Source organism: Lactuca virosa, chromosome 7 (genome assembly GCF_052849685.1).
Source record: "Lactuca virosa cultivar CGN04683 chromosome 7, Lactuca_virosa_CGN04683_v6, whole genome shotgun sequence".
Classification (NCBI taxonomy): Eukaryota; Viridiplantae; Streptophyta; class Magnoliopsida; order Asterales; family Asteraceae; genus Lactuca; species Lactuca virosa.
The window spans coordinates 29,615,653-29,623,414 of NC_136432.1; the positions used below are offsets into that span (position 1 = coordinate 29,615,653).

General features: G+C 28.4%; 1 long non-coding RNA gene across 1 annotated transcript; it reads right to left on the reverse strand.

The window, feature by feature from the left end:
* Nucleotides 1-560: 560 nt before the first annotated feature.
* Nucleotides 561-2,105, reverse strand: LOC145125292 (uncharacterized). The gene is made up of 2 exons (XR_013715914.1): nt 1,504-2,105; nt 561-992 (listed from the first exon to the last, which is right to left on the reverse strand). It is a non-coding gene; the product is annotated as an uncharacterized LOC145125292 (long non-coding RNA).
* Nucleotides 2,106-7,762: the final 5,657 nt, after the last annotated feature.

Genomic DNA, 7,762 nt, shown 5'->3' on the forward strand with positions numbered 1-7,762 from the left:
TTTCTCTTATAAAATTATTTTTGATTAATACAATAAAGTTATTTTAATATTGATCAATTGTTTAGATTTTGTCGTAATATATATCCCAAATCCTAGAAATATATCGAATCAGATAGCTTCGATCGATCAACACATCGAACGACTTCAAGCATTTTGTGTGACGGGTAAGTATCTCGTTGTTAATCAAATGTTTAGAATACTTAATATGAGACTATTTCCCCAAAATTCCAAAAGGATTGAATACTACTAAACATAACGGTTCACGCAGAAATACCAAAGTTGACATAATATGTAATTAAACACACACAAAAAGTGTTAAGGTTCAAAGAGCAGGTTTTATTTCATCCAAGATGCCTTAAAAGCTTACAAGAATTCTTATATGCAGGGGAAGTTAAATTTGTGAGTACATATGTCAAATTTGGAAACATATATAAAAGCAAGGTTGCAGAAAACGCTCGACGTAGGCTCGGCGGTAGACTGGGGTCAAGGGATTAACCGGCTAGGCGGGGATTAATCGGGGACCATTAATTATTAAAAAAATTATTAAAATATAAGATTAATTCTAAGAATATAAGTAAACACATTAACAAATAATAAATATGTAATCCATAATTTGTTCTTCTTTTCAATTTGTAACATTCTTCATGGAAACTAACAATATACATATACCAGCATAAGTCTCCCCTCTTAACAACTCTATCTTCGACAAAACCGAACACATAATCAGGTTTAGAGATGATCGTCCCTGTCCGATCCAAATTATCAAACCAGCCATGGATGTTTATGAATCCTTTCTCTGAAACAGTGTGGGGAAGAAAGAGATGCAAAATTGGTTGCAGCACTTGAAAACCTCACTTAGACATTTTATCGAACACTCGGTGGGCAGAAGAATAAGTGTCCGATTTGCACCCGTGAGACTTTATAAATTTACCCAGGTATAACCTTAAAGAAGATGGAGCAGCCGCTGGAAGTAAAGGGACTTAAGAAACAATCTGCAATTGCCAATTAGAGTACCAGTTTGTATCAACAAACTAACGTAATACCCTTTAGATATAATCAGCAAACATGTTCTAGTTTATCAATTTAGTTGACAACAGGGGACATTGAATGAGTAAATGCCTTTCAGATATATTTTGTATCAAACATTCAGACCTGAAACTGTTAAACTTATATATATATATATATATATATATATATATATATATATATATATATATATATATATATATATATATATATATATATATATATATATATATATATATATATATATATATGTTTCTAGTTCATCTTTCACTTGGAAAATTGGGAAAACAATGACAGATCAAAATAATTAGATATTAGTTCATCTTTCCCAATTGATTCCGGTTCATGTATCGGAATCCATGAATTCGTGTATCTGAATCCATGAATTCGCCACCTGTTTTCTTCCCAAAATAAAGTCTAGAACTTACAATTTGTACAGAAAATAGAAGAATGAGAAGTGGAGACTGGAGACTAAACCTGAAGGAGAAGTCGGATGATGAACATAAGGCATCGAAGCCTCACACAGAAGCTTCAGCAGGCGACGACGAACTTCAGACAGACCGGTGTGCTTCAGACGACCTTCAGACGAGGAAGATGGCGGCGTCGTGAATGGAGAGGAACATGGCGACGCCGTGAAAAGAGAAGAAGATGGCGGCTCGTTCGTTCCTTCCTTGAGTCCGAAAGAGAGAATTTCGAAAGAAAAAAAAAGACTGAATGCAATGGAAAGGGTAATCGGAAGGAACCCTACGAATCAATTTTTACATTTTGACAATTTAGCCCCTGAAAGTTTTTAATTAAGTTGACATTCGTTGACCGATTAGAGCGCCTAGACCCGCCTAGCTCCGAAAATCTCCGTCTTTGACCGACTTTGACCACGTCCGATTATAGAGGCCGATTAGCTATAAACGTCTTCAGTTGAGGACCGCCAAGCGCCTAGGCGCCGATTAATCGGCCGCCTAGGCCGATATTTACAACACTGTATAAAAGTAATAGTAAATTCTTTGAAACTAAACATCTAACTAGTTAAACATGGAAAAAGTGAAAATTAGGAGACCATATAATTGTTCATAAAAATAAAATAAAACAGTATTGAAAAATATTAGAGCCGGAGGAAAATTGAAATGGAAGGTCAAAACATACATTTTTCACGATGATATATGTGGGTATCTTCTAGTCATCTTTGCTTTATTAGTTGCTTCAACGCCAAACAAGCTTTCTCGTGATATAAAAACTGGTCTATAAATTTAAGATATCCTATTTAATAAATAAAGATTTATTTTATGACATCTCAATTTTTTATTAGTTTTTTATTAGTTTTGATATTTGTCATTTTATTATATTTTTTAAAATAAGTATTATCCTCTTTGTCTATTTCTGGTTTGTTTCAATTTTAAAATTAAAGTCATTACTTATTTATGTAAAGTATTAAATATAATAAATATGATATTAAATTGCATTAAATATGTTTCTTCCTTCTTTATTTTCAAAACTATTTTAAAAGATATTTATTGTTTACACTTTAATGTTTAATATTTTTTTAATCAGTCCATACTATATATGGGTATTACACCTAGTACTGTAATAAAAAATTATGTCCCTTTTTTTATTCTTTTTGTCATTTTATATTGGGTGAACTCTTGAATCTGCTCCACGTGGTTGTTATTTAGCAAGAAGCTCCGCCGGACAAGAAAAATTATAATTGAATTGATTCGTACATAACAATTTTTTTCCATATACAATAATTTGTACATTAAAGTATTGTATTGTACAACTCCATAAAACATGAATTGTTGTGTATTGTTAAAAATTGTTGTGTACGAATCACTTTCCAAACTATAAGTGGAGGAAAAGCTCCATATTTGTCATTGTCATGCTGCCCCTTCATCTTGATGGAAATAAAAGACACTGTCAAATTATTATTTTCAGACAAAATTATATAAATGGTCCTTATGGTTTATCAAAAATCACAAACTCAATCCCTACTAAATTTGTTGAAGCAAATGATCCATATGGTTTGCAAAACTTGTGTGGAAAGAAGGTGACTAAATTCGTTATGGCATATCATGTGCTAGGCATGTGAGGATATTTTGGTCTTTTCACATACAAAATTCATGACATTTGATAAACCACATGAATCATTTTTGTAATTTGTCTTAAAATAAACAAATGCAAGAAAAGACAAAATTACAAAAATGGTCCTTGTGGTTTGCCAAAAGTTACAAAGTCAGTTCCTATTAAAATTTTTTTGATGCAAATGGTCCTTGTGGTTTGCAAAACTTGCACATATGACACTTTTTACTAACGCCGTTAGTATTTATCCGTTAGAGACTGAATCTATAAGGGCATTTTCGTCTTTTCAAGTATAAAGGGACTGAATTCATGAAATTTGGTAAACGACAGAGACCATTTTGAAGTTTGTATGAAAAAGTGAATTAATCGGCTAAAGGAAGGGGGAAGGCTCGAACTCGTAACCTCCACCCCCTTTTCGGTTATATATCTTATTTAAAATACGTAGTTCATCTTAATCGGAAGTTCTAAATCGTATGATCAAAATGAAGATGAAAAAAAATAGTGATATATATTTTGGAATAATGATAATTAATACTATGCTTGACATTAAAAAAAACTCGTATAAATTGTTTAGACACAAAACAAAATCGTTGTTAAGTTGTTTTTTTATGCACGACTAGTGTTATTTATTATTATTACAAAGACAAAAAAATATATTTTATGAAAACATATTTTTTATACGAAAATGTATTTTTTAAAGACATAAAAAATATATTAACGTAAAATAAATACATAAAAATACATACAAATTATTTGTAAAAAACTATCTTTTTTTTATAATACAACTAAAATACATTTTGTTTTATTTAAAAAAAATTATGTAAAAAAATGTGTTTTGTAATTTATTTATTGTTTATGTATTAACGATTTCGTTATTATATTAATAGGTTTTAGGAAGGTATAACTAAGTGAGCATTCAGCTCAATTGGTTAAATCTTTTGTAACATAATGGGGTCGAGGTCGTGAGTTTCAGCCCTCCCCCCTTCCTTCATTTAGCCAATTAATTTGTTTTTTCAAACAAACTTAAAAAATGGTCTCTGTGGTTTATCAAATTTTACGAATTCAGTCTCTTTATACTTGAAAAAACGAAAATGCCCTTACAGATTCAATCCCTACCGGCGGCTGAATACTAACGGCGTTGGTAAAAAGGGTCATATTTGCAAGTTTTGCAAACCACAATGACCATTTGCATAAAAAAAATTAACAGAGACAGACTGACTTTGAAGGGATGAGGATTCGAGATCAACCAATGCATTAACTAACTAGACTAGAACCAAACTTAGTTTATATTTCTAAAAACTAATTAATATTATGTAAAATCCTAAAATTGTAAATAAAAAATAACTTACAAAAAACATATTTTTACATAAAACTTTCTTTTCATAAAACAACATATACTTTTACGTATTGTGAAAAAATTTAATGAACAATTTATATGTTTTTTACGTATTTATTTTATTTTATATAAAATATTTTGTTTTTTTTCTTTATTTTATAAATATGTTTCATATAATATGTTATTATGTTGTTATAATCCCAAAACATATTTTTAGTTTCTGTTAACATCTTTAGTTGATTTAAACTAAAAATACAAGTATACGTAAAATTATAGACTTTTCCGAGTCATGTCTTGAATTGATTTAAAGCAAAATGGCAAGTATTTGTAAAATATACTAAGCAAATATGTTTTAATGTATTTAAAAAATACATTTTCGTATAATATGTTATTTTGTTGTCATAATCCTAAAATATACTTTTATTTTATGTTGACGTCTTTAGTTGATTTAAACTAAAAAGCATGCATGCGTAAAATTATAGATCTTTTTGAGACATCTTTAGCTGATTTAAAGTAAAACAACAAATATACGTAAAATAAACTAAAAAAAGACGTTTTTAATGTATTTAAAAAAAATACGTTTTCATATGATATGTTAGTACGTTGTTATAATCTTAAAATATATTTTTTCGTATAATATGTTATTACGTTTTGCCTTAAATCTTAGAAGTTTTTTTGCTTTCACGTAAAAAAAAATTTACGTATTTATTTTATGTAATATATATTTTTTATGTATTTTTAAAAAAATTACATTTTTGTATAATGTGTATCAAAACGTGTTATAACAATATAATAATATATTATATGAAAAAATAAATTTTTAATACATAAAAAAACATATTTTACATAAAATAAATACGTAAAAATATTACGTGAAAGCAAAAACAAACTTAATTTTTTATAAAAAGTATGGATATTTGTTTTAGGATCACAACAATGTAATAATATATTATATGAAAACGTATTTTTGAAATCCATTAAAAACACTCTTTTACGTAAAATAAATACATAAAAAATCATATAAATTGTTTGTAAAAAATTGTTTTTGTACTATACGTAAAAGTATAATATCTTTTATTAAAATAAGTTTTATATAAAAATATGTTTTTTTGTAATTTATTATTTATTTATTTATTTTACAATTTTACATAATTTGAATTAGTTTTTGAAAATATAAACAAAGTTTGGCTTTAACTAATTTGTTAGGATGTTGACCGAAGATGGAGAAGAAGACGAGATCCCAAGTTCGAATCCTTCTCCCCTTTCTTTGTTTTAGTTTGAACCATTCTCCCTTCATTTTCTTGTATTTCTTTATTTTAAGACAATTTACAAAAATAGTAATTGTGGTTTACCGAATTTCATGAATTCAATCTCTTTTATAGCTAAAAATACCATCACATGCCTAACATGTGATAAACCCTAACGGTTAAAATGGATTGCGTGAGTAAAAATGATATTCAATACAAGTTTTGCAAGCCATGGAGACCATTTACGTAACAAAAATTGAGTTTGTAACTTTTGATAAACCATAGAGACCATGGAGACCATTTATGTAATTTTGTCTTAATTTTAAGTACAATTAAGATAGAAAAAAATATGTGTAAGACGAAAAAAAAGTTTAACTAAATTCAAGTACCAACCTACTTAATTATATGTTATTACTTAATATTTTAAACACAATTCAAACAATATTAATGTACCATAACATACTTTTATGATTAAAAAATATATATGTGGTAGAACAAAAATTACAGATTACATCATGGCTTTAAGTCCATGTCTCAATTTATATATATATATATATATATATATATATATATATATATATATATATATATATATATTAAATCAAAAGGAGCTTAGGAATAGTATTTTTTTAGGCTTTAGGTTTTTGCCATAAAAATTTACTGAATTTGACACTTTTAGTCCTTAAAGTCAAAAATTTTACATTTTTGCCTTTTGATTAAGTTTTTGTGCCTTAAGGTTTTTGCCACAAATATTTAATGACTTTGACACTTTTAGTCCTTACAGTCAAAGATTTTACATTTTGGTGTTTTTGCCACAAATCTTTAATGAATTTGACACTTTTCGTCCTTGTAGTCACAACTTTTACATTTTGACATAAAAAACACACAAAACCTCCTTTAAAATTTTGCCACAATGTTTTCCCAACTTTGACAATTTTAACATTATTGCCACAACATTTTTGGATCTTCTCCACCAATGTCCCTTCTTTTCGTTATACACTTTTGACATCTAATTTTAGGGGTTGTCGACTTTCTCCCCTATTTATGATGATTTAAAATTTCAGCACATATTTTTTAAAGTTGGTCGATTTTTTCCATATTACCCCAAAAGCGGCGTAGCCGCGGGTTCTTTACTGATTGTAATTAACTTACGTTGATCTTTATACGTCTTTTTAACGTTTTAATCCTGACCCTAATCCGCAGATAAATTAATTGATTTTTTTATAAAAACATTTAACTCTAAAATTTCAAATGAATTACCCACATTTGTATACTTGTCGCAAAACCGTCGGTAGTTAATAAAATTTGGGCTTCACCTTCCATCGAGTCCGTGCTATTGCAAAGGATTTTTTTTTTTTTTTTTTTCTTCTGTTGGTAGAATTTTGTCCCAAATTCTACGATCCGAGTGTAAACCACATGCATGCAGTTTAACTAAAATAACTGGCCTAACCAGGAATATATGTGTAAACCCTTTTGTTCTACGTTTTCGAAAGCCATTAGAAGTCAAAATAAATATATATATATTCCAAGTGGCAAGTGCTCCAATAACTATATTTCTGGTCAAACATGAATTCTTGCGGCAAGATAATTAATTATGAAACCGTGTAATGTTGATTTCATACGTACTTTATTTTTTAATTAATTCTGTAATATTGGCATTTAATAAGTTATTTAATTATATAAGCATTAATTTTCTCTAAAGAAACACTACATGTTTTCAAATAGATACCATAATATGAGTTTAGAGCAATATTATACAAACAGTTACCATAATATTACTATGTAGTTTGGAGAATTTATAAACAAGAAAATACCATAAAAATTCAAAGTCGAATCTTTTTAGTGGAGTCTTTGCTACAAAAATATCATCCATAAACCTAACATATTTTCAACCCAAGACTTCCGAATATATAAAATCATTCACACTACCACCCTATATATACATTCCCCGTTCAATATTAGTCTCATCCATCCTTCCACCAAAATCTTCATTCACTATATACTGTATACATCCATACTTATCTTTATCTTAGTTTCTCTCCAGATCTGCTCGCAACACCATGAAAATCTTGATAATCCTGAT